Source organism: Phascolarctos cinereus, unplaced genomic scaffold, assembly GCF_003287225.1.
Source record: "Phascolarctos cinereus isolate Bilbo 61053 unplaced genomic scaffold, phaCin_HiC Scaffold_4;HRSCAF=312, whole genome shotgun sequence".
Classification (NCBI taxonomy): Eukaryota; Metazoa; Chordata; class Mammalia; order Diprotodontia; family Phascolarctidae; genus Phascolarctos; species Phascolarctos cinereus.
Window position 1 is genome coordinate 295,156,139 of NW_027555847.1, and position 27,880 is coordinate 295,184,018.

General features: G+C 36.1%; 1 protein-coding gene, 1 long non-coding RNA gene and 1 pseudogene across 12 annotated transcripts in view; 2 read left to right on the top strand and 1 right to left on the bottom strand.

Moving 5' to 3' along the window:
* Window positions 1-27,880, top strand: part of ARB2A (ARB2 cotranscriptional regulator A) — a 484,742-nt gene that overhangs the window by 416,137 nt on the left and 40,725 nt on the right. The window lies entirely within an intron of this gene.
* LOC110223193 (uncharacterized) overlaps window positions 17,807-27,880 on the bottom strand; it is a 70,310-nt gene continuing 60,236 nt past the window's right edge. For both annotated transcript variants that reach the window (XR_002328615.2, XR_002328617.2), the window contains one exon: window positions 17,807-18,283. This is a non-coding gene — a long non-coding RNA (uncharacterized LOC110223193). The remainder of the gene's footprint in view (window positions 18,284-27,880) is intronic.
* Window positions 18,861-19,511, top strand: LOC144457182 (60S ribosome subunit biogenesis protein NIP7 homolog pseudogene; annotated as a pseudogene).

Genomic DNA, 27,880 nt, shown 5'->3' on the forward strand with positions numbered 1-27,880 from the left:
ATACAGTAGGGAGAAAAAAGCATGTTATTTCCAGTGGCTGCCAGGGGAAACATGGGGTGCTGAGTTCTTGAGAAATATTGTCATTTGTTAATTAGCTCACTGAATTATTTTTTCAAACTTTTAAAATTATGATTAAAATTTTCTCTTAGAAGGTTAATTATTTTAATTCATCACTAGAGTACCAGACAAAACTGTGCAACATTCAAATATCCCTTTATGTGGGCAATAAAGAAGAGTAGCAGCTGAAGTCATCTATAAATATGTGTTGATAGTTCAGTGGATCTGAGATCTTATTAATGTAGAGATTCCCTCTTTATGATATTCAGTATTTTTTGTCCATGTCTTTTTATAAATCTTCCATAGAAGATCTATTTAATGCATTAGACATTGTTCCTTTCCTTTCAATGTCTTTCTTAAAATGTAGTACTCCAAAGTAAACATAATACCACCAACAATGTTTTACTGCACCCTTTTATCTTGGTAATATTATCATATCTCTTTTTGTGTTAGCAAACAATTTGAAATAATAAATGCTATGTATTATACAACTGAGGTGAAACATACATAGAAGTCACTGGTCAGGATATCAGGCATAGCAAATGAATCAACTGATGGACAACAGTCAGAATGATTAAAGGAGTGGTACCAGGAGAGGGCCAGGGATCTGTCCCAAAGTAGATAAAAGGCCCAAGAAATTTCTACTATGTAGACAGGAGGACCAGGTAATTTATTCCCAAGAAGGCTAAGGGAGTTGTCCAAAGAGGAGGCTAGAGAGTAGGGATCAGGGGCAGCCAGGTGACACAGTGGATAGAGCACCTCCTTGAAGTGAGGAGGACCTGAGTTCAAATCTGGCCTCAGACCAAACACTTGACATTTACTAGCTGCTAGCTGTGTGACCCTGGGCAAGTCATTTAACCCCAACTGCCAAAAAGAGAGAGAGAGAGTGAGAGAGAGAGAGAGAGAGAGAGAGAGAGAGAGAGAGAGAGAGAGAGAGAGAGAGAGAGAGAGTAGGGATCTATCTCCCTCACAACCAGAAAGTAAATGGAAGTCCAAAGATCTCTTCTTCAATGTGAAGCAGACCTGAAGACAGAGGGGGCAGAGCCAGTCTGCTATCAGAGCAAAAGGGACACTGGATCCAGAGTGAAAAGACCTGGATTCAAATCCCAGCTTTGACACTTACTGACTTGTATAACCATGGGCAAGTGGCTTAACTTTTCTGAGCCTGTTTTCCTTGATAGGTAGTTGTTGTGAGGGAAGATTTTTGGAAGCCTGAAAACACTACCTAAATGTGATATATTATATATTATGCTTCCATTACAAGCTTAAAGATTATGGATGTGTCAGTCAGAGTCCAACATTTGATACACATATACATCAAGTGATCAGTAAGATCAGGAGTCTAACACATACTCAGGCTTTCTAATATGACTACTAATATGCATATTTCACTTATCATTTGACCAACACTCACTGACAGGCCCCCAGTTCGGGGTAGCTCCCCAGCTCCTCAGCATGGGTATGTTTACCAGTTCCTTTGTCAACATAGTATTTTTGCTGTTGATTTCCCCTAGATAGTAAGTGAAGACAAGGAGTATAACTCCTTGCATACTATGTGCACTCTTTTTGTGTGTGTATCATAATAAATTTTTTTGAACCAGACCTGGGATTCCATTGGTACAAGAAACTGCAAACTAGGAAGCTCCCTCTATCAATACCAAAAGATTTATAGTCTTCAGCTTCTAGTCTTAGAGAGTGACTTGAACACAGCTCTTTCCTAGTCTGAGGCCTTTTCTTCTTCCACCATTTCATGTTGCTGCTCAATATTGAATTAATGATTTTGAAACCAATGAAAGAAGAAGTAAAAATAGGAGAATAAAGTAAAATGCCCCATACCATCCTGCTGCTACACTAGTATATAAGCCCCTTTGATAAATATTGCTCATGTCAATCTCAATACAAAATTAATATCACAATAGCAATGTCATTCGTATTAGTCCCAAGTAATCTGCAAAAAGCTTTCCCAATATTTATATTGCCAAGAAAATATTCTGGTTTGCTTTCTAAGGAAAGTCAAACCAAATCTTTTTACATAATGTTTAAATATTAACAGGTGTTTTTTTTCCCCAAAAACTCAGAGTGTGACCATCATTCAGGAAATTGGGCTATTATTGAACAGTGTCACTACTGTTTTTTTTTTTGACTAGGCAGTGGGGTTAAGTGACTTGCCCAGAGTCACACAGCTAGGAAGTGTTATATGTCTGAGGCCGGATTTGAACTCAGGTCCTCCTGAATCCAGGGCCGGTGTTCTGTCCACTGCACCACCCAGCTGCCCTAGTGTCACTACTGTTAATGATGATGGAGCTCACCGGCTTTGGTTTTGGTTTTGTTATTTGCTTCATAGCTTCAAATGTTCTTCCTCCTCTCTTTCTAGGACAGGGCTAAGTCCATGCAAGGAATTTATCCACCTGTCAGAGCTAGCACAAAGCCCAAAGGGTACCTGGGAGTGAGGTGCTTCAGGTACATGTCTCCTTTTTAAGAATGGCAATGAATGAAATAGCAATCAGTATATGATCTGACTGAAAAAGAACTTGCTAAGCTTATTTTGTGGCATTTTTAAAAAAATATCAGGAAAAGGAGGTGTAATGATTAAGTACAGCACTTTGCACATAAGAAGCATTTAGTAAATGCCTTTTCATTCATTCTTTTGTTCATGTATGAGTGACCATTACCCAAATAAATGTTCTGGTTATTTTTTAGCTTTTCAAATCACAGTTGAACATAAACAATAATATGTGTTAATAAAGTTCTTGAAATTTACTATTATTAAGCAGTTCATTAATTTTACAACTTGTAAAAATAGTCGTCTTTCTCCACCAAGTTTTAAGCAAATTATATATGGCAAGTGGTAAAGATAGGAATAGTATACTTGAATAATAGAGAAAATAATGAAAAGTACTTAGTCTGGCATATGGAAATGAATAAAACAGGCTTTGTATGAGAATGAAAAAATACAGTGCTTAAAGTTTTTTGGCACAGTGTTCTAAAATCAGTTTACTGATTAATTGGCCAATAAGTAACATTAAATGTTCATTAAGTAATGAATGTGCACACAGTAAATATTTAATAAATGATTCCTCTATCTATCTAGTCTAATTGCATAATCCCCTAACACACTCTTATCCTTGTCTTACTCTAATACCTTATCATGGTACCAAGGTAATCTTAGATTCTCAAAAACTCTATATCAATGGAGAGTCACCTGTGGTAGATCTAAGCTCAGAAGGCTTCAAGTAGGATGGTTGGGAGCAAACTGTATCTGTTCTCTGAAGATCAGCTCAACTAAATGCTGTGAGGATCATCACCATAAGTTTGACCACCAATTGGTGAATTCTCTAGCCATTGTTACTCTTGAAAATTTGGAGTATTAGGAACAGAGGAGAAAAGAAGATGAAGATGTTTTAAATATATGGGCATGATCTACTAATATTTTCAGCAATATATTAATGTTTTAAGATTCTCAGTCCCACTTACTAAAGAACAGTAACCTGAGCTGTTAAACAGTGACAAAATTTATAAAGATCTAGAAGGCTAAATTTTCTTAGCAATTCTTCTTTACTTAGAAAGAAAAATTTATCATGAGGCTTCTTGTGTGAGAATAGTCATGAGGAGATTCATAGATTTCTAGAATGTCAGAGTTGGACAAAGATAGCACCCAGGAGTTGACAACATGAAGAGACAAATAAGTCAATTTGTGCTCACCTCAGAGCCCTTGAAGTCAGCCCAGTCTCCAGTATCCTGTCAAAGCCACAACAGGAAATAAAGCCAGCTCCCATCATATGTCTGCCCAAGAAGAAGGAGATAGGGCAGAGGCCAGTGCCCATGTTGAGCCACTGGGAGATGGAGCTGAAAGTCAGATATTAGGGCAAGATACTAGGCATGGTCCTAGCTCCCTTTCCCAAGCCAGAATTGCAAGAGATAGCAGAGAGAGGGACCTGGAACCAGCCACTCTACCCAGAACTGTGGCAATGCAGCTGCAGCAGCAGTAGCATCCTTTCTGGGAGGTAATGGGATCATGATCTAGCTAATGTACCTAAATGTGAAAGAGAGAAGCGGAACCTGGCCCTGGTACAGAGTCCCAATCCAGGAACTGAGGATGAAGAAGAAATAGAAGAAACTGCACATATATTGAAAAAATATTGTGAGTTAAAAGAAGCCCAAGAGGTAAATTCTGGAAAAAAGTTACCACAGTTAGTATAAGTAGAACATGAGAAAAAAAGAATGGCTTGACCACGTGCATCCTAAGGGTAGATAGAAGAAATGAACCTAGAGATAAAAGAAAAAAATGAAATTCAAGCTCTTAATGAAAAAAAGTAGAAGGAAAATAAACAAGTTGGAACAAAAGGTTAAAAACATGACCCAAGTGGTAGACTCCCAGGGAAACAGAATAGAGCAAACAGAACTCACTGAGTCAGTGACATATTAGATGAAACTCAAAAGACTAAAATATTAGAACATGTGAGGTATCTACAATCAAAAACAGGTGACCTGGAAAACAAGACTAGAAGAATTTAAAAATCATCAGGATCCCTGAAAATCATTGCCAAACCATGAATATTACATTTCAATAAATCATAAAAGAAACTGCCTAGAACTATTAGAACCAGAAAGCAAAGTACAAATGGAAAAGCAATGGTCACCTCTTGAAAGAAACCCGAAATCGAAAACGCCAAGAAATATTATAGCCTAAATATTACAATTCAAAGGGGAAAAATACTCTAAGTTACCAGAAGGAGTTTGAAATCCAAGGATTTAGGATCACACACGCTGCAACTACTATAACGGTAAGGAAATCTTGGAGTATAGTATACCAAAAGGCACAAAGAAAAAGCCTTCTAACCAAAAATAACATATTCCTCAAAACTGAGTACATCTACATGGAAGGGGTCATTAATCTTTATTAAAATATAGAATTTTAAAGCATTCCTGATGAAAATGCCAAAGTTAGATAGAATCTATGAAATGCAAAAGCCAGAGAGAATAGAAATCTAGAAAGATAAATATGTTTGAGCAATTAGAAATAGCTAAATAATTATCAAGTGCATAGAGTCTTATAGGAGGAAAGAAGAAAAGTGTCCTTTCATAATCCCACAATCCTTAAGGATCGAGAATATATAAAGGAATTGATATAAATGTGAAGAAGAAGAAGAAGAAGAAGAAGAAGAAGAAGAAGAAGAAGAAGAAGAAGGAGAAGCCTTTTCCTGATAGATAAATCATTGAAGGATATGAATAGAAAATTTTAAAGGAAAGTCAAGCTATCTTAAACAACCATATGAAAAAAATACTCCAAAAGACCACTTATAAGAGAAACAATTCTAATGTTCTACCTCAAATTGACAAAGGTAACAGAAAAGAAAAATGACAATTATTGGAGGAGCTGTAGGGGGGACAGACACTAATGCAGAGGTACCACTGGCAAATGAACAAGATTAAAATGTAATTGGGAAGTGTTTATAAATAATAAATAAATATTTAAATAAATAAATAAAAATACAGTACAGCATAGATAATGTTAATTTGTGGTTTTCTAAGTCAATATGCAGCCCTCAGATTTCTATTTTAGTTGTAACCACTTCACTACTGTACTATTGGTAGAGCTGTGAGTTGATCCAGCCAGTCAGGAAAACAATTTAAAGTATACTCCAAAATTCACTAAGTGGTATATCCTTGGACCTAATGATACTTTTATTAGGCATATACCCCAAAGAGGTAAACACAGAACAAAAGGACCCCAGCAGCCTGCTTTGTTGTAGCAATAGGGAAAAGTGAGTACATACAGCATGAGTGATCCTGAGTGTGATTCCTTGGATTTTGAACTTTTCATTCTTTTAAATTTTAAATTCAGGAATGGATAAACAAATTAAATTATTGAATTGTTACACAAATGTAATAGAATATCATTTTGTTGCCAGAAGTGGCCATTAGAGTGGATTCAGAGAACCTTGAAGACTTATATGTACTAATGAAGAGTTAAATGAACAAAACCTGAATAGTTTATATAATGACAATAATAACATAAAGGAATATAACTTTGAAAGACCTAAGAGTTCTGATCAATCCAGTGACCAAGTATGACTTAGAAGACTGTTGTTGAAATATGCTCTTAGCTAGGAGGAGATAGACTAGAGGTACAAAATAAGATATACATTTTAAGATGTAGCCAAGCCCATTTCATTCTTTATACCTATATCCTCATTGCTTAATACAAAGCCTAGCACATATTAGGCATAGTGTTCATAGTATTAATAAATAAATTATTAACCGTTAATCATTAATTAGCTGTTTTATAATTAATGATATTAAATGCCATTCGTTATAAGAGTGGACTCCCACTTGGGGGCAAGGGGAAAGAGTTCACACATAGTAATAATGAGGCAAAAAGAAAAAGAAAGTAAAAAATTGTCATCAGGGAAACCTTTTTTAAAAGAGAGAAGAAGGAAGTTCAGAAGGAAACAAATAAGCAGGGCAAATTTTTTTAATATTATGTAATTTTAGCTATGGTTAAGAACGAGAGATTTTTCAAACAGCAAAATATAAGTAACAAGGCAGGTTTTTCCCACATGATATCTATGAATATTGAGTGATTGCTTATTGATTGGATGTTTCTCACAGGTTACCACATTACCAGTGGGGGATGGATACATACATAGTGAACACATATACAGACTCCTGAAGGGACACACATGTAGTTAATACATGCAGCGGGGGCATACAACCTAGAAAATCACATAGGTACCACATGCAGTTGGTACAAATAAAGAAATACTGCTGGTCAGTGTGACTACTTGATGGAGCAGGTGTGGCAAATAATAATTCTGCTGGCTAGATTTGTATTGAGGTCTTTCCTACAGGGGAAGCTGTAGGAGATAGACAGACAGCAACAGAGATCCTTTGTTCACCCTGTCTTTCCACATAAAATCTACTAATTTCTTCTCTTATAGACTATCTTGTATAGTATTGAACGTCATTCTTTTTTTGTTTGTTTGTTTTGTTTTTAGGCAGTTGGGGTTAAGGAACTTGACCAGGGTCACACAGCTAGTGTCAAGTGCTTGGTCTGAGACCGTATTTGAACTTAGGTCCTCCTGAGTTCAGGGCTGTTGCTCTTTCCACTGTGCCACCTAGCTGCCCCCAATTGAACATCATTCTTAAAGCTTGTGTTTCTTTTTCATATTTTCATGAAAGATAACCTTGATTCATGGATGAATCATTTTCATAAAGATTTTATTGAAGCAACAAAATAGGTATTTAATTAGTAGTTATTGGTATACTTTCCATTGCTATATTTTCATTCTTCTGATATTTTCCCCAAGACAGAATCATCACTCTAAACTACCTTATAATACTATCTCTCTATACTTTAAAGATGTCTCTGCTAGCACAAAATTTATCAGTGTAAACTTGACCTGGTCCAGGCATTCTTTCAAATGATTGTTTTAAGTGCCAGTTCTCATTCTTCAATTAGCACATACAGGACAGAGAAGTCAGAGTGAAAATGTAGTAGTCTAACTGTCATAAAAAGAGATTGTTATAGAAATGCCAAAAATTGGTTTGCTATTTTAGTTTCTCTACAAACCTCTTGAGGTAATGAGACTTAGCTATACTTCAAACCAAACTTTCCTTAGATTTGCTCTTCCCTATTCTTTGTTGGCTTAAGAGATAGCATTCCTTACAATGTTCCACCATCTTGCTCCATGATATTTTGTAAATTAATGTTTTCAAGAGTGATGGTGTACTTGGTTTCTATAGCTTTCATTGGCCAGGAAACTGAGTATGGTTTCTGGGGTCTTCTGGCCTCCTCACTATAACAACTACTCTCTTTCCTTTAAATCTTTGCAGGAAATAGTAATAATTAAAGTCAGCATCTTTATCTTTTTTCCATTTCCCATTTTTTTTTGCTTTGACAGCTTATTTGAATGTCATTTTAAAAACTATTGAAGTTTTTCTCTGAGTCTTTTCATCTTTATTCTTTTAATTAAATGATAATTTTGACCTTTCCAGTTACAAATTGGTTATCTAGTTGTACACAGACTGATTCTGCATATAATTCTGTTTCTGATTATCTACGAAACTGGTTATTCTGAAATGGCTCTCTCATCAGTTAACAAGTAGTTTTCTGCCTGTTTAGATAGAGTTGATTTCATGGTTTTTGTTTGTGTAATGTTCTTTGGTGCTCACTATATCTGGCTCTACCCAACTCTTCTTTAAGAAAATACAATAAAAGATATAATGCTTCTGAGTAATCCACAAGCCTTTGACCTCTTTCCCTGCTTAAACCTAAAGCATATTTTCCTACATACTTTTCACCATCTTCCTCTGTGCCCACCTTCACATTAAAATCACCAAGCACCAAACTATATATTTACTTAGTTTGGAACATCTTGTCAGCTTCATCATAGAATTCCTCTAACTCTTCATCCTCTGCAGCCAATGATAGTGCATAAGTTGTAATTATCTTCATGGCTGTCTTTTTGCTCATGATTTTTGTATTACAAAAGGAGTTGACTTAGTGTCCCATGAAGTGATATGTTATATTGCTTTCGGACACACAATGAAACCAACTTCTTTGTTTGACTCACTAACCAGAGCCTGTGAACCAGACTTTTATTTAACTGCAACTTCTTTTTGTCCACTAGTTTCATTTATCTCTAGAATGCCAATGTTGATGTGATCTAGCTCTTACAATAAATAGTATGGCAATTTGTTGGCCGTTAGACAAAGATCTCACATCTAGAGCATAGACATTACGATAATGTTTATAGATAGTAGCACACATTTACACCAAAACTAAGGGACCTTTTAATTTTTTTTGTTTGTTTCATGGGTTGGCAAGAGCCAACTTACTGGTGATAAGCCTCTAACATTTAGCTAGGTTGATTCTTATATAGCAAATTCAGCCTTTTATTAGCACAGTAGTGAAAGCCTTTCCAGGACAGAAACCTGATGAAGTCTCTGCTCCACAATAGGATACCTTCCAACACTACCTGACCTGGAAACTCTACAGACCACATCTGTCATGAGAAATCAGATTCTCATCTCACCATGTTTTCTCTTCAAGATTTTTGAATTCTTTAAGTTCCTATCCATAGGTCAGAAAAAAATAAGCACATTTCTTTTTTTTTTTTTGTTAACCTTGCCTTCAAGTTAACTTGTCTTCTAGGCATGATCATAATGGTATAGATGAATTTTAACCCTTTCTTCCAGATGTAAAAAAAAATGTTATTCATTAAGAGCTTAAACAATTTTGAAGTTTTAATAATGATTTTTATGTAGAATTAAAATATATATATTCTACCTTTAAAAAGTGAATTCTTATTCTATTCCAAAATGCTTCCCAAAACTTTCTTTAAGTTTGTGGAGGAGAAAAAAAAATTAAAATGAGTGGATCATTAGGATTATATCCACTTGAGGTGAGTTTTATAAGGATTCTGGATTCTTTATAAGATTGATAACAGTTCACCAAGTTTTTCACTTTTTCCAAGTGAATAGGATCCAAGTGATTTGAAAAGTATATTATATGCCTAATTGCTTGTGGTCTAAAACAATAGAAGGTGCAAAAATAAAAACTATTTTGCAGTTTTATCTGATAACTTTGACATCCACAGATAAGATTATAAATACAGCTAGATCTCACCCACTTCTCTTCTTACCTTTAATTTAAATGTGCTAACTTATAGTAAAGATACCTTTTCAAATGCACTTGAACAAGCATTCACAAAGCATGTAACTAGGAGTCAGAAGTTACAAAGTCCGCTTCTAGTTTCCTACCTTGGGCAAATCACTTAAACCCTCCAGCCCTCGATTTTCTTTTCTGTAAATTGAGGGGTTTAGACTATATGACCGATAAAATCTTTTGCATAACTGTGGATAATCAAGAAATAACTACACAATTAAGTTTTTAACAACAAGGACAATCCTCTCAGGCTGCCCTCCTTACTCTCCACTTAGACTTTCTCTCTATTACTCAGGTACTGGAGATTTCTTCATTCATTCGTAGCCACCTGTCCCATTTCAGGCTTCCTTTTATAAATTGTCTTCCCTCATTGGAGTGTAATCTCCTTGGTGGCAGGGACTGTCTTTTGTTCTGTATGTATTTGTATTCCTAGCACTTAGCACTGTGCCGGGAACATAGTAAGTGCTTAATAAATGCTTTTTGACTTACTTGTTGATTTAGCGAGGGACTGCTTTCAAATATAAATGATGCTGTGGTAGTGGTTGGATATTTGCATTTATATTTCTGAAATATTTGGGTGTAAGAATTTTTTCCATTTTTTTCTCTTCTTTCCATATCTTTTAGAAATTCTGGCAGTTTTAAAAGTGCAAGAAATATGTTTATGCAATATTAGGATTACAAATTAAAAATCATAAAATGTGAAAGTTCCAGTTGCCATAAGATCATAAAGTTTTATTTTCATGGGATACATATCTCATGATTAAAAAATCACCTTCTGTGAGAACTCAGCTTCTAGATTTTTATGACATTTGAAGTCTGAAAATCAAAGGTACAGAAACTATATAAAAGCTAATATAAACTACTGTTAGTCTAAAAAAAAAAGTCAAGAAATGCAAAAGGTTAGATTCTCATGCTATCTGCTCACCCACATTACACTTCCTCTAAATTGAGACTTGCATACTCAAATTAAATATGTAGTCACAAATGCCATATGTAACATGTGAAACTGAATTTACATTGTGAGATATTAAGCCTCTTTGCTTGGAAATTTTGGCGGGGGGGATTCAATAGACATATACATCATGTAACATCATATTTTAATTGCATGTGCACTTAAGCCTTTTTATGTTTTCCTCACATATTCCCCTCATTTACAACTTTATCTCACTGTGAACTAGCCATATGTGAAATTCACTATTTTAAACTCAGGTTATTTTTGTGGTGTTAGTGCACAAGAAAATGGTTTTAAAGTGGAAAATATATATATTTTTTACCAGATTGTATAAATTTTAAAATCTAAGTGATTTTTCTAAATTGTAAAAAAGTTCACATCTCTTCATGTCAGTTAGAAACTACCCATTCTTATGTGCAAGTGAAAAATTGAACTAAGATGCTAAAGAGTAATACCTTAATGAGACCTAGCCACTTTCAGTGTGTTGAAACTTTCAAATTATTGGGTGTGATTTATGTGTAGTATAAATGAATGGATGGGTTTCACAAAGATTTCCATTTCTTTTGCTGTAAAAATAAGGCATTTCTCTCATGTGACAGCATTTCCCATCCCATTCACAGGTGTATATTTAGCCTGCTGTAACATTTAATCTTACTAATACCAATTGTAAATTTAAATTAGCAATAAAATACACGCTATAGCAAAATACATGTAATATACACATTCAATCCATTAAACAGATTAAATACATGTGACAAAATGCATGTATTTTATCAAGATACATCTACCTTAAGTAGATGGTGATTTCGGTTTCCTTTTGAAATATTCTCCTACCTTTAGAAGAGAACTGTATTTCAGCATTTGTTTTCTCAAAACAAAAAGTTTAGATGAACTTTTTAGTGGCTTCCATTCCACATCCTAAAAGTTGGAAGCGTTCCATTAGTTCATATGAAGGTATGTAATTAATCTTTATAAGGGAAGATGACATTACCAATTGTGATTGAGGCAATGTATGAATATGTGAGTGAAGAGAAAATTTGGTCCCCTCTGTAGCACGGGAAATCTGGCTCCCTTTGGATTTTCAGCTGCACCTCTAACTTGCCGCTTTGATGCTGACAAATGCTGTTAAGAATTTAGAAAGATCTTTTCCAGCTCTGGTATCTGCATCCATAGCTGACATCCTTGCTACTGTGGTTTCCCACCAGCCCAATACAGTGTTGCAGCATCTTTCAAAGTTGTGTTTCAGTGTCACTTTTGAAACTCTTCTGCCCTTCATGCTTATGATTCCCCTGCTGCAGCTCACCAAACAATAGCTCCTTCGGGATCCTGCTGTTACCTATCATCCCTGTTGGCTCTGCCCAGTTATTCCTATTTCCAAAAAACAACCACAAGAAACCACATTTCTTCTCTACTGGTAGACTGGCTGTATTCCAGGACTTCATGGTTGGTGATCTTGTCTTTCTAGTATGATATAAACAGTCCTGGTGAAACTGCACAAGAAGCTGAGTAAGATGGCCATAGTAAACCATCTTCTAGAAACCATGTTAAAAATTGGGCACTATCAGCTTTACAAAGTTTCATACTATGGCTGCTGCCAGCCATGTCAGTCCATTTATGTAGAGGAGGAATTATTCTGGCAAGACCCCAGACCCCACAAACACCTTGAGTTCGTTCATCATTTTCAATGTACTTTCCAATCATTTTCATTTAGTATACCTCAACCCTATTCAATTGTTACTTGCTGAAGCAGGCTAACATTCGGGTACCTAGCAAGCCAGAGGCAGAACCAGAACTGGACCTTCAAGTGAGAAAGGTCAAGGCCCAGTCTGGTATAGCCTCAAGTAAATTTCATTTGGGGGCAATTCATGATGTTTCCTTAAAAGGTAGCCATTTAGTCACTCATCTCTAATTATATAAGGTTCTGTCGGTAGTAGGTTGGAGAAGTGTTTGTCCCTTTTCCCCAAATGAAGAATAACATCATTAACTTAATATTTTCCACAGAGAGACCTGCCCCAGGTGTGATGCAAAAATGTTATTTTTGTTGCCTCATCTTGAGCAAGCTGTCCCTCCATTTATCCCATGACCTCACAACAGCCTCTTGGGGCCAACTGCCCGCAAAGCTACATGATTTTGTAATTGGATCTTAGCAGGAATGGCAGTAGTGTTTCCCTGCCCTTAGCAGGCAGTGCAGAAGGCAACCGGATGCTTCAGCATGCCTGACCACTAGTCTGACCTGCAGTGATCCGATTCCACCTTCTCAGCATTTCCTCACACCCACTGCCTGCACAGTAATGGGAAGGCCTGTAGTCAGACTACTTGAGTTTTATTGCCCTTAATGGAGACAGAGTGAGAGATATTAGAGCTGTTGGCCTCATGAGTCTCTACCTTAGAAGGTCAGAAAATAAGAAAGCCTTTATTTCTTCCCAATTTTGCTCCTGGCCAGGTGTATGGAGAGGGGGAGGATTGTCACACAATCAATAATCATTGAGAGATGGTGTCAAATCACTAACGAGAAGAGAAATGCAAATTAAAACAACTCTGAGGTTTTGCCTCATACCCCTTAAAGTGACAAGGATGATGAAAGATGGAAATAATGTTTTATGGGCTGCCTAGGAAGGCAAGCACACTAATATACTGCTGGTGGAGTAAAGAACTAGTCCAACTATTCTGAAAAGTAATTTGGCATTCTGTGACAGAAGTTACTAAACTTTTCATGCCCTTTGACCTAGTAATGATCCCACTACTGGACATATACTCCATAAAGGTCAAAGCCAGACCTGATGTATCAGAACACCCATAGTAGCACTTTTTAATGGTGGGAAAAAAATTGCAAACAACAAGCTGATTTCTCATCAGTTTTGGTATATGAATATGATAAAATATTGTGGTATCCTAAGAAATAATTCTATGAAGAATATATAGGAATATAAGAAGACTTGTATGAACAGATGCAAAAGAAGTAAGCAGAATCAGGAAAGCATTTGCACATGATGACTACAATAATATAAATAAAAATAACACTAAAAAGCAGTTAAAGTATGATGAACTGTAATGAACATTCTGCATCTCAGACAACAGATACTGAAACATGCCTCCCCACTTGAGTAAAGAAATAGGGGACTGCAAGGTATGCACTGTTAGATATAATCACAGTATCAACTGGTTTTTCTTAACTGTCTTTCTTTGTTAAAAGGGAGGGTTCATTGGTTTATAGTGAAGTGACTGTGACATAAAAGTATAGAACATTAATAAAACTTTTAAAAAATTAAAGAGCATAAAAAGGATTGAATATTTCCCCCTTTCTTTTGTTTTGCAATCACCATTTTTCCTGTTTAAATGTTATTTTAAAATCTACTAGCTGCGCAGTTTAGCTATTTCTGTGTTACTCCGAGAAGCTTAGCCAAAAAAAAGTCTCAGCATTTTCATAATTTTTTTTCAGCAAAAGCCATTACAGATCATTTTTATCCAAGCACATAGTCCTCTACATTATACATTACCCTTTCAGACAGCCATTTATAGGGTTGTGATGTGTCAACCACATTACAAGATAACACTGTTCTTCTGAGGTTATAGAAGAAAAGCTGACAGTTCTGCCATAACCTAACATAGGAAAAATCAGACCTCATAGTCTTGAAATTAATACACCTTATCAGCTTATATTAATTTAACTAGGTTTCCCCCCCAAAAAATGCTAATGAAACAAAAAAAATTTACATTTTGCCAAAAAGAAAAAAATCGTAGAATCTTTTAGTCGAAAGGGACCTTAGAGGTAATGTTTCCTAATTCCACATACCATGAGGAGCCCTCTTTATACTTTTCCTGACATGGATCCAGCCTGTGCTCATTGGATATATAAAGCACTGTAGGGAGTGGGACTATAATTTCGTTGGAACAGGAAACTCCCAGGTGAGGAAGCTCCCTCTACCAATGTAAATCAGCATCTTCTCTGCAACATATAGAGAGTTGCCTAGGATATTAAGAGGTCAAGTACCTTGACCAGAGTCACACATCAGGTAGGTATCAGAAGAGGAGGATATTCATGTACTTAAGGCAATCTCTCTATCCAGTATGCTACACTGCCACTCATATCGGCATTACATTTTTCTTTATCCTCAAATGGTGAGATTATATTTAGGGTCTAAAGTTCAAGCTAAAAATCCATCTATAAAAGCAAGGCAGCTAGGTGGCACAGTGGCTAGAGTGCTGGGGCATGGAGTCAGAAAGACTCATCTTCCTGAGTTCAAATCTGGCCTCAGACACTTCCTAGGTATGTGCCCCTGGGCAAGTCACTTCACCCTTTTTGCCTCAGTTTCTCCATCTGTAAAATGAGCTGGAGAAGGAAATGGCAAACCACTCCAGTATGCCAAGAAAACCCCAAATGGGGTCACCAAGAGTCAGACATGATTGACATTACTGAACAACAAAAATAAAAGCATAGCAATGATTTTTTTCTTTCAAGTTCTGACATTCACAGCCAAATGTCTAGTGGAACATCAAGAAAGCTTGGAAAATAGCATAAATCCATTGTGATGTTCATGTTCTTTAAAAATCTGTAATGTGTGTTTTGTAAACAGAGCTTCTAAAAGTTAGTACTCTACTAATTAAATAAAAAGAAAAATGTACTACATGAGAATAGAAAAGATTTGAAAATGCCTTCAGGGGAACAGGTGCTAGAATAACATCACTGTATATCACCATTTTTTTCCCATGGTACTTGTATTTGGTCATAATGGAAAGAAATTGATTCCAAATGTGTTTTCTTGACCCCTACTCCATACATGTTAGTGCCTAACCTTAAATGATGTTTCTACAATCTCAGCGTATTTACAGTAATTATATGCATAATGTAGCATATTATTGTCCGGACTTCCTGTTTAATCAGTACAGAACTTCTTACAAGTGCAGCTGAAAAGGGCAAACAAAATTAAAGCTTTATATACCAAAACAAGTTTGATTTGCTAAGCTCCCAGCATTCCAAAGTACACAAATTTGTTCCACTAAGTTTTCCGATGGCTTGCAGATGGGCAATGATTAATCAGAGAGCTAACTGTGAAGTAGTTTGCAATTAAACTGGAAAGCTCTGAAGCATGCTAATTGAATCAGAAAATTAGAGACACTGAACAGTAATTGGCTATTTCTCATGCAGCAGGTGCCAGGCCACTCATCTGTGGAACAAGGTATTTAAGGCACATTAGCACTAGTAAAAATACTTCTTGATATGGAACAGTTAGATTTTCTGCTCATTTTCACCATGGATGTCAAAACATACAGCTGTGATGTCTAGTGCTTACAATTCATGTTTTAAGAATCTAAGTAAGGTAAACATATGGGAGAGTAGCATGCTATGCAACAGGAAATGGTTTAAGAGTGAAAGTGAAATTGAACAACGTGAGGGTTCCTTTTATTTTTAAGCATAACTTTTCCTTTCTTTTTGTATAGATTTAAAAGTTGTTGGGTTTTCTGTTCAATGTTAGGTTAAGGAAGCAACAGTATAAATCTAGCACTGCTGTGAGCTTAGTAGATACATAAAGCCAATTCATATCATGTCTCAGCATGAGTTTATATCTTCTAATTAGTACCACCATTTTATAGAGTGAGCACATGCTATGAAAGTTTGTTTGCCATGCCAACAGGGACCAGAGCATGTCGCTTTTTCCTTAGTAAAGTAATAGTGCTGGATTATCATGAAAGACTAACCTAACCAGTAGGTAATCAGGAAGAAATGGGATTTAATAAGTGCAGTTGTGGAAAGTTGTTATAATAATAATCATTTTCGTATTATCATGGGTGGGGCACATGACTTCTGTTTCCCATTACGTACTTAAATTAGAGTTCAGCATTGTTATTAGAAAGTGAAAATTACAAACGAACATGGAAATGTCCTAAATTATGCTTCTCTGTTTGTGTTGGAAAGCAGAATTTTACAATATTCACATGCTAATCATATCACTTAGCAGTTGACTGCAGAAAATAGCATATTTGAACCAAGAGACATAAATTATGAATTGTAAATAGTGTGTGGGGGATATGTTCTAACTATGTCTCGTTTGAATTAAGACAGGGAGCTTTCTCTGCTGCAGATTATGTACCTTCATTAAGTTTTAAAGTCTCCCTTATAATGTTTTATTAAGAACAACTTGGTGAGGAGTAATCAAAATGAGATTCGGTAGCACCTATTTTAAAAGGATTTCCACATCTGAGTGTGCTTCCACTTTCTATCTTGAAGCTCTATGTGGACATTTTTTTTTTAACGAGTTAAAGCAAGAGCCCCTTATGGCACCTCTGTTCCCCCAGTACAGGCCATGTGCTTTTTGCATTTATTTAGTTTGAAAGCAGCTCAAAAATATTTACATGATCAATGATTTTTGCTTGAGGGATAAAGTTTGCTCTTCCATGGACAAGTGAGAACGTATTGATCATTTTATTCTATTTGCTATTTCTAAATTCAATATACCTCTTGAGTCGATAAGCGAGATCGAGAGCATATTCTTTTTTTGTGTGTGCCTGCTTGTAGCTTGTTCTCAAGATCCAAGATACATTTTTGATTAATCACGAATGCTCTGGGGTCATGGAGAGCAAATGTGTTTGTGGAGTGTCAGCTGATGCTGTCAGATAAATGTCTTAAGCTTAGCCAGGGTTCATGCCCCAGCTTTAGGCTGTGCCAAATGTCTCCCCTTGTTGAGGAAGATAACAGCTACACTGGAGGCGACTGAGCTGTTTGTTCACTGAAAGGGCTGACCTTGCCATATGGGGCTACAATCAGGTGAAAGAAACAGTGTAGATGTTTTAATTAAAAGTTAACAAATTTCAACTTTTTATTTGATTCAGATTATCTTGGTGTTCACTGGGATACATTCTCCTTTTTTTCCTTAATTGCAATTATGCCTACATCTCTTCAGCATTTCTGATGAGGTTCCTTAGGATGAATAATGTGTTTCATATTGTTTTCAGTATATGCCCAAAATATTTTGGCACAATTGAATACATTATTAGGATACCACAAAATACTTGAAAGTGTTTATCAGGACAAAAGGGGCACATTTCCTCTGTGAGCATATGTTTGAAATTTTTTTCTCACTCTCTTAAAAACCATGCAAAGCCAACTGGACTCCAAATCTGAGACAGCAACAAGGACATTCAGAAATTTCATTTTAAAGCCATTTACAATATTGGTCTGGGCAAAGAGAGGTCACTTGTAGTAATGACCCTTAGCCATGTAGCCTCTTGGCTTCAGAGGGCTTGTTTAATCACATTTACCCTACTTAGAGTAATTTGTCTTCTTTTACTAGACAGGGTGTATAAACAGAAAGTAGTGACAATTGCTCCACACACCTGGAGAATGCTTTGGAACACCGTGGTCTGTATTTTGTAGTGCTAAAGGCAATAGGAAGAATCAGATGGTGGTGCATAAATAAAGGGAACTCTCAGAGGGCTACTTGTGGGTATTTGTTGTAAAACACCTAAAAACAGTGCCTTTCTTCTATCTTTGCTCAGCTTGTTTTGTTTTGTTTTGTTTCTCCAAAGAAGATGTTCTACTTTTCTTTCCTCTCAAGAAGTTCATACTGCCATGGGTAAATCATCGATGCTAATTAGACACAATAATCCTGCAAAAAAAAAATGAAGAAAGAAATAACACATCTGTCATAAACTCCCACCAGATCTCTTGGAAATGAGACATTTTTAATATTTTATGCCAAATACAAAATATCTTGAGGAAATAGTTTTATATTCTATATCTCAAAACAAAATCTTTAGTGTAAGTCGTGCTGCTTAAGTAGCTCATTTCAAATTGTATTATTTAAAATCTCCCCCACGCTTTTGTAATATAGGTTGTGTTGTAATAACAGTCTGGACTTGAAAAACAGAAACTGCATCTAAAACGGACAGGAATAAAATGAGAGGTACTTCTGAAATTATTTTTAAAGTCTACTATTCTAGTAATGGTGCTGTTATGTACAACTAATGACACTGTAATAAATGTTACACTACATTGTTTAGAAAAAACTTTGCTCCATGTATGATTTTGTCTGTGGGCAAACTACAGTTTTTGCAATCACTAAAATCTCTAGTTAAGAAAAAAATTAAATTTGGTCTTTAACTTTTTGCAAAAAGAAAAACAAAGATTTTCCATTTCTGGAGGCCTGAAGCATGAGATTCCTTCCATATTAATTGTACAGCAAGATGCAACCTCTGACTAAAGAAAAGACTTGGACCTTGTTCTGGAAGCTCTCAAAATATACTGGAGAAAATATTCAGTTGTTTGTGGACTGAGTTGATGGCATCTACTGTTTCTGACTCCATAAAGACAAAATCTACTATTTCTTAAGTTGGCAATAAACATCTCCTGGCAGAAGCTGGTGTCTTTGAGGACCTGGTTTGAGAAATTCACTAACACCCAGAAGTTAAGATTGTACATCACTGCCTGAGATTAACTAGCATCTTCTGTAAATCATAAGGTAGGGGTGAAACCGGGAGCAGAGCAGTCATTCTATTATGGGAACCATGTGTTAAAACCTGGCCTGGGTTGAGTCACAGAAGATACTGATCGGTATCAGGGACTACTAGGTGTGCTCCATAACAGATGTCCCTTTGGACAAAGTCTTCATGGGACTTCCAGAAGGTGGACCCCATGGCAATTGTCTTATTCCCCAGGTTGGCACTGGGGAATATATGCACCATGAAGATGCTCTGATTGAATTCATCTTATGGACTTGTGACCAAGTAGAAAGATCTTTATTTTTCTCTTTGTGGGAGCAGCTGGATTATAGAACCACCATTGTACTGGTTGCTATAAAAAACCCTATGATTTATATACACTGGATCTTTTGTTGATCATTCCAGAGGCACTGTGGCATAGTAGGTCAAATGCTAGTCTTGGAATTAGGAAGGCCAGGGTTTGAATCTAGGACTTAACACACCTGATACATAGTAGGTATTTAATAAATGTTTACTGATTGATTGATCCTGTGCAAGTCACTTAACCTCTCTTACTTCAGTTTTCTCATCTGTAAAATGGGCATTCACAATAGTATCTACCTCAAAGGATCAATTAAAATAATGTACTTAAAGTAAAAGTGGGGTGAAACTATTAGTTATCCTTGTAAACAAATGCGGGGGATTACTTGTTTAGCAAGAAAGTGAGACATTTTGAACCTTTCTTGTTTAATAATAGCGATTAAATTGAATACCATGTTAAAAGAAAAGAAAAACCCCTAATGCTCCATTATTAAATTATACATTATGTTCAAACTATTTTTACCTTCATAGTTATAACTAATGCCAAAATCATCTATGTAAATGATGTTAAGTGCATATACATAGAAACAGTGATTCTAAGATTCTGTATTCTTTTAACTTCAAAGTAAACAATATATTATGCCCTTTCTCATTTATATTTCTTAGTTAAGTTCATAATCATTATTATGGGAAAAATTGTCTAGGATCTTTAATCATTTTTTCTTATCAATTATGATACTGATATGTGCTAATATATCTGCTAGCCTTTTCTTTCCGTGGGGCTTTCACTAGCTTCAGTTCACACTGGTGTTTTTCTTCAGCTCCATAATTAAAAAAAAAATTAATGCCATACTTGTGCCTGATTGAGGAAGGGACTTGGAACTCTACTCCTCTAAATGAATGGAAAAGTTGCCTTATCATCTATTGAGCACATGGTGATTCATATGGCCAAAGCTCCAAGAAAGCAATCTTTGGGGATTTAGAGGGAGAAAAAAGTCACAAAATTTAGACCCACCTTGGCTGGGGAGTGGGCAAAGTAACTGGACTGACTTAGAGAAAGCAACTAAGTCATCAGCTCTTCAGAGTGACTAGCTCTTTAGTTAGTAGCTTGTCTTAATTGAAATTGGCTCAGTAGTACTTCTGACTAAAATAAATAAATGAGCTTCTCTAAGTAAATGGCACAGATATTTCTCTACTGTTAACCACTACCACCATCCTTTCCTAAGTGTGTCTTGCTTTTTTTGCTTCCCATTTGCTGTCTAGATGTAAATCACCACCTCTTCCAGCTATCAACAAATTTTATAAATTAAGAGGAAGTCATTACATAAAGGTAGTTCTTTCCAGTTCTCAGGATTTCTTACACATAAAACAAACTTGTTCAAGAAACTCAGGCTTTACCTCAGAAAATTTTGAAAGGAACAGCACCACACTGGACTCAAAAATTTCCTCTCTAAAACTGATTTTCATTTTAGTTTCTACTGATCTTTTTAAAAAAAGTTCTATTTGCATTTAACAATTAAAAGACTTTAAACATTATAAGCATCTACATGGGGTTAGAAATCCTTCTGTTCTTTATCAAACTGCAAAGGAGATTTTGACATGATAACCAGCTTTTATAGGTCAGAGATCTTTGATTTTTGTCAAACTGTGAACACATTTAGCTATTTAAAGCCAATACTCTTCATGATATCATATTTTCCCATTTCTTATAATTTTACTGACAACCAAGAGGACTATTTCTGATCCGTTACTCTTTCTTTTCTTCTGTTTTTCACCCCTTTGATTCCAGGTTTTTACTCTTTCTTCCCTTTTGAATATCCCCCAAACTTACCCCTTCAAAGGTAAAATTTGTTTTGCTTATGACTATTCCCTCACCTATCCTGCCCTTTCTCATATACTCCCCTTCCTCCATACTCTCTCCCTGTCTCATCTTATTTCCTTGTTAAATGTATTATATTTATATACTACAATTTGTGTGTATGTGTATGTGTGTGTATAACTGTGTTCAACCTTCCTTTGTCCATTTCAGATGAGAGTAAGATTCAGGTAAAGCCCATTCTGCCCCCCCCCTTTATGTTTAAATAGTTTTCATCTTATAGATAATGATTTCTTCTGTTCCCTCCTGCTTTCCACTCCAGTCCTCTATCCCTCCCATTTATATCTTCTCCTAAGTTCATTAAAACAGAACAAAATGACCCCCAGGCCATCTGTCTTACCTTTCTCTATGACTCTTGTAGAAATTAAGGTTCTGAGAAAACATTTGTTTTTATTCTTCCCATTAGCATTTTATCAGTTTATCACCATATCATCCCTCCCAGTTGAACAAATGTGTATACCTTTCTATGTTTCTCTCCATTTCTGTATTTCCATTTCAAAGTGTCTACTCAGTTCTAGCATTTGCAACAGATATGCTTAGAAATCTATTATTTAATTGAAGCTCCATTTTTTTTCTCCTATAGGATTATACTTAATTTTCCCAAATGGATGATTCTTGATTGCAAGCCTTTCTTTATCTTTTGCCTTTTAGAATATTATTTTCCTAGCTCTCCATTCTTGTAAAGAAGCAGTTGACAATTCTTCTATGGTCCTGACTCTGGCTCCTTGATACTTGAACTCTTTATTTTTGACTACTTGTAGTATTTTTTTCTTTGACCTAGAAGCCCCAGATTTTGGCTAATGTTCCTGAGAATTTTCATTTTGTGGTTCCTTTCATGAAGTGATCTGTGGGTGCTATTTTCTTAATTTTTCCTCTGGTTCTAAGATTTATGGGAAATTTTCATTTATAATTTATAAATTATAGTATCCAAGCTATTTTTTTTTTGGCCATGATTTTTAGGAAGTCCAGTGATTGTTAGGTTATCTCTCCTTGACATATTTTCTAGCTAATTTATTTTTGCCACTGTATTTCTTCTGATTTTTTTTCCATCTTGATTTTGCCATGGTATTTCTTGTTTTCTTACTGGAACTTCATGAAGTAGATGCCCACTGATTGGGGAATAGCTAAATGTGAAGGTTGGGCATAAGAAATTATGAATATGAATAATTCAGAAGAACATGGAAGACTTAAGTGAACTGATTTATAGTGAAATAAGCAGAACTAGGAAATCATATATACACACACACACACACACACACACACACACACACACACACACACACATATATGTATATGTGTATATATATGCCGATAGTCCTCACTTTACAAAAATTCACATTATGCAAATTTAACTCCGCAATGGGTGGCAGCGCTGGTGCAGCCCACCTTCTACCAGTAGTCCTCTGCTCTAGGCACTGAAGCTGCTCTGGCTAGGGTAGCAGGGGGTGTGGTGAACAAGCTGTGAAGCCTCTTTAGTCAGTCTGAGGAGCTATAGAGGAGGTTGGGCTACATGGAGCCCCTGGAGGGAAGAGGAACATCTACAGAATGGTCCATTTACATTAAGTGAGAATTGGCTGTACAATCAATCGATCAGTAAACATTTATTAAATGCCTGTTATGTGCCAGAAACTGTGCTAAGCACTGGGGATACAAAAAGAGGCAAATGAAAGTCATTGCCCTTAAGGAGCTTACAATGAGGTGGATAACATGCAAACATATATACAAAGCAAGCTGTATACAAGATAAATAGGAAATAAAAGAAGGGAGGCACTAGACTTGAGAGGGATTGGGAAAGACTTCTAAGAAAGTTGGGATTTTAGTTTAGACTTAGAGGAAGCCAAGGAAGTCATTAGGTGATGGAGAAAATTCCCAGATCAGGGAAATGGAGTGTTTTGTTCTTGGAACTAACCATCTAGGACCTGGCCAGTATTACTGTATCAAACAGTACCTGGCAAGGAATAAGGTGTAAGAAGATTGGAAAGATAGAAAGAGTTATGAAGGGTTTGAATGTCAAAGCATTTTATATTTGATCCTAGAAGCAGTAGGGAACCACTGGAGTTTATTGAATGGGTGGACATAGTCAACCCTACACTTTAAGAAAATCACTTTAGTAGCTGATTGGAGGATGGATTACACGGGGGAGACTTGAGGAAGATAGACTCACCAGCAACTAATCATAGCAGTCCAGGAGTGAGGTGATGAGGATCTTCACTGGAATGGTGGCAGTGACAAGAGGAGAGAAGGGGATGTATAGGAGAAAAGCTGCAGAGGTGAAATTGACAGGCTTTGGCAGCAGATTGGGTGTGGGAGAAAGAGATAGTAAAGGGTTGAGGATAACTGCTAGGTTACAAGCCTGAGGGACTGGGAGGGTGGTGTTGCCCTCTACAGCAATAGGAAAGGGGATGGGGAGGTTTAGGGGGAAAGATATGAGTTCTGTTTTGGACGTGTTTAGTTTAAGAAATTGGCTAGACTTCCAGTTTGAGAGTCTGAAAGGCTGTTGGAGGTGTGAGATTGGAGGTCAGCAGAGAAGTTGAGGCAGGATGGGTAGATCTGAAAATCATCAGCATAGAGATAGTAATTATATCCATAGATCCATGAGAATTAATGAGATCACCAAATGAAGTAGTGTCAGGAAAAGAGAGAGAGAGAAACTGAACACACTGTGTGAGTATAATGGCTGACCTTATTCCCAGAAAAGAAAATATACCTACCTGTAGCTACATGGCGCAGTGAATAAAGCTCTGGCCTTGGAGTCAGGGGACCTGAGTTCCAATCCAGCCTCAGGCACTTGACATTTACTACCTGTGTGACCCTGGGCAAGTCACTTAATTCCAGTTGGAGTACTGCACTGTGGAATATCATACACACTGTGCACCTAATTCAGTGTATTGCTTATGCTGAATTTTTTTTAACACTTTTTTGAACTGACTTTTTCTCTCTTTTAAAAAAATTCTTTGTTATGAAATGTAACTCACTGATAAGGAAAGTAAGAAATATATTTGGAAATGTAATATAAAAATAAAGCACATCAATAAAATAAGAAAAACTTTAAAAAGAAATGTAATGCAGAGGTTTCAGTGTAATTTGGCAACTATTTAAATATGAAAGGTAAAGAAAAGGAAGACTCAAATATAAAAGCAAGACATCCATTATGGATGGTGGCATTACTAGAAATAGGAATTCTGGAGTCTGAGGGAAAAATAAAAATTGTTTTGGACATATTGAGTTGGAGGGGGCAGTGGGATATTCTAAATATAAATGTCCAGTGGAATTTAGAAATGTTAGTCTGGAAATATGAAGAGAGGTCAGCACTAAACATATGGATTTGGAACTTATATTGGTAGAAATAATAATTGTAGCAGTAGAAGTGGCTATATATGTGGTACTATCTAAGATTGGCCTCCATTCATAGAAGACTGGGATTAGGTCTAGGTCGTGTGTGTGTGTGTGTGTGTGTGTGTGTGTGTGTGTGTGTGTGTGTACAATGCCTAGTGTAGTCCCATGTACAAGCAAGCACTTAATACTTATAAATGATTATGATAAAAATATCATGCTCTGGGGTTTTTATTGAATATGTGTGTATGTACATAAAATTTGTATGAATACAGTCCTTAAGCTATAGCATATCTATACACTACAAGGGAACTGTACCTAGACAATGTCACTATTTTTTTCAGTCACTGCTTTTTTCATTACTTAATATAATATGAAGCTGGTGTATGATTCAGGAGTACCAGCTTTTTAGAATATACGATATGAAGAGCAACCTACTGTCACTATAACTGGCCACATTTTATGGAAATGTATTTTGTTTGTAATTTAGGTTGTGTTATAGACAGATACTCTAGGATATTGCTTAGACTAACGCTGACTATATTGCTGGCTATCCAGAAGAAAGATCACTTTTAAGAAAACTCACAGGGAAAATAAGAAAGCAACAGAAAATATGAGCAAATCCAGACTTTTAAACATGTTTGTATACCAATGTAAAACATTCAAAAAAGAAAAAGGAATTGGATGAGGGTCTTTGTCCAAGATCACAGCTGTGATCTCATTTGCATGACTGAGCCATGATGGAATAACTGCTGACTGGAATGTATGACTAGATAGAAAGGTGTAGAGTGAATAAACATGAATTCAGTATATTGATTCCAGAAGCCTGAGTCTAGTTCCAACTCCATCACTGACTAATACTGCCTAGAGCTCAAAGTTAGCCATTTCATTTGGATTCAGATCTGTAGAATACTCAGATCAATGGTCTGGCAATCAAATACAAAGACAGGAGGAAAAGGAATGAACCTCCAAATGTTGAATTTGCTGACACTGATTGTGTGACTTAAAAAAAAAAAGTAAGCCACTCTACTTTGATTTATCCATCTGTAAAAATGTTTCTTCCTCCAACCAAGTTGTTGAATTTTTTTTTAGAAATTTTCTTTGGCCTTACCAGGCCTGCCCGTCAGCTTCCTTCACACACCCCCTGGGTCTTCACACACTTCAAACACTTCTCCTATCTACTTCAGGAGCATATTGCAAAGATAAGCTACATTATTTAAGTGAAAGATTTTTTAACTCTTCAACAGACATAATTCCCCTTGGAAGAGAAATGAATTTGGGATCCTAAGCAGTTCACCCAAAGGCTTGTAATGCCAACTTCTGATCTGGACTCCCCCAAAAGGCGAACGTACTTTGAAACTGGCAAATAGGCAACCCCTTTCCATTTTGATCCTGTCCAGATAACTCACAGTAATAGCTGAGAGCCAAGTATAAATCTTTTGTTTTCCATATCCTGGTTTCAAGTCCTTGACTACTCCTCCAACTATGAAGGGCACAAGAGAGTACTCTTCTTTCTCCAAGACCCATACTGCACAGGAACTGCCCTTTTCTCCAGAAGGTCAGATCTCTGAACTAATTACACTAGGCTTTACTCTCAAGTCAACCCTCAAGGCTGATGCTACCCAAGAAATCTCTGAAAGATTTTAAATGATTATATAATCTCTAGATACATGAGAGTGGTCTTGTCAACGCCCAGAGAAAAATGTTTGGGTATTAAAATTGGCCAGGGAGGGTGGGGGCAGGGGGGAGAAGGAAGGGGAAGGTTCAAATTCTGTGTTAATCACACTATTGAACTGTGGCCCTCCTGTCCTAGGTCAGTGTGGCCACTCTGTTATTATAGAAACTTTTGGAGGAAGACAGAGACAAGAAAATCTCACATCTTTTAGATCTGAACCGTACTAACAGGAAAGGATTAGTTATGAATTTTTAAACTAGAAGACCATGTTGGTAAATTATAACAGCTTACTTGTATACAGTTCTTCATGGTTATAAAGCACTTTACATGTATTACTTTAAGTCAGCTTCACAGCTACCCTGAGAAGTAGTTAATGTATATGTATCCCTATTTTACAGGTGATAAAACTGAAGTCCAGAGATGTGTTGCATAGATAATAAATGGCGACCTAGAGCTTGACACCCATAATTGATCCCCCTCAATTAAAGTCTAGTGATATTTCTAATATCAACCATGGCTTACCTTTAAGTTATAACAGTTGTAGAATTCTAAGTTTTAGGGAAAGGGATGAGTGTAGGCCAAGAGACCTGAAGGTAAAACACATGGCCCACCTCCTTCCAAACACAAGATTGTTTTCAAATTCAGAATGAGATAATTTTTTCGACATGGCCAATGTGCAAATTTAGTATATTTGCTATGAAGATTTTGTTTTTAATTTTTATTTTTCACTTGGGGGAAGCAGTGAGAGAGATAAGTTCTTATGAAAATAAATAATCAATGTGGTTGTACAAAATATGTGAAATGTGTGAAATATAAATGGAAGTTTGGTGTCTTTCTCTAAGAAACCCAAACATGGGGAGAGGAGAACAAGTTAACAAGTTAAAATAATGGAAAATTAGAAGTCTGTCAACTTTAAAAATGCTTTTTAAGAACTTGTAAGAAACTAATTTTAGATACCTATAGAATAACAAGTTTTTCTATAATGATCTCCACAGTTTTGGAAGAACAAATTAGGGGCCAGTCTGATTTTCTTGCATGACAAATTGACAAGCCTGATAGATTGAGATGAAGTAATATATGCAGTACACATTAATTTTAGTAAATCTTTCTATTCTATTCCTTAAGGAATGCTCATCACTGTATTGGGAATGGGGTAAGGGAAAGCGGGCAAACTTAAATCATTTTCACTTTACTATTTTCTAGCAGGTTTTTTTTCCAGTGTGTGGTGGTAAAGATGAAAGCTGATAGCAGAGTACAATTTGAAAAATATCTGCAATTTTCATTTATCTATACTATGCCATGTCCCAGTTAGCATACATCATAAGAAGAAAAGTTTGTAAAGGAGCCTCATGCTTGTGGTGCTGCATTAAGCAAATATAGTCACTTTTTAGAAGTTATTTTACATATTCATTGCTTCAATGTGTTTTGTCTTCTGTCCTTTAGCAGTTAGCCTGACTCATTTCTGTGCTGCTTTTTAAGAGCTTGCATCAGACAAGCCTGTACTTTTATTTTTTAATCTTTATGTATTTTTATTGGTACCCGCTTTGTTTTTTTGCATATTTTACATTTTTATATGTATTC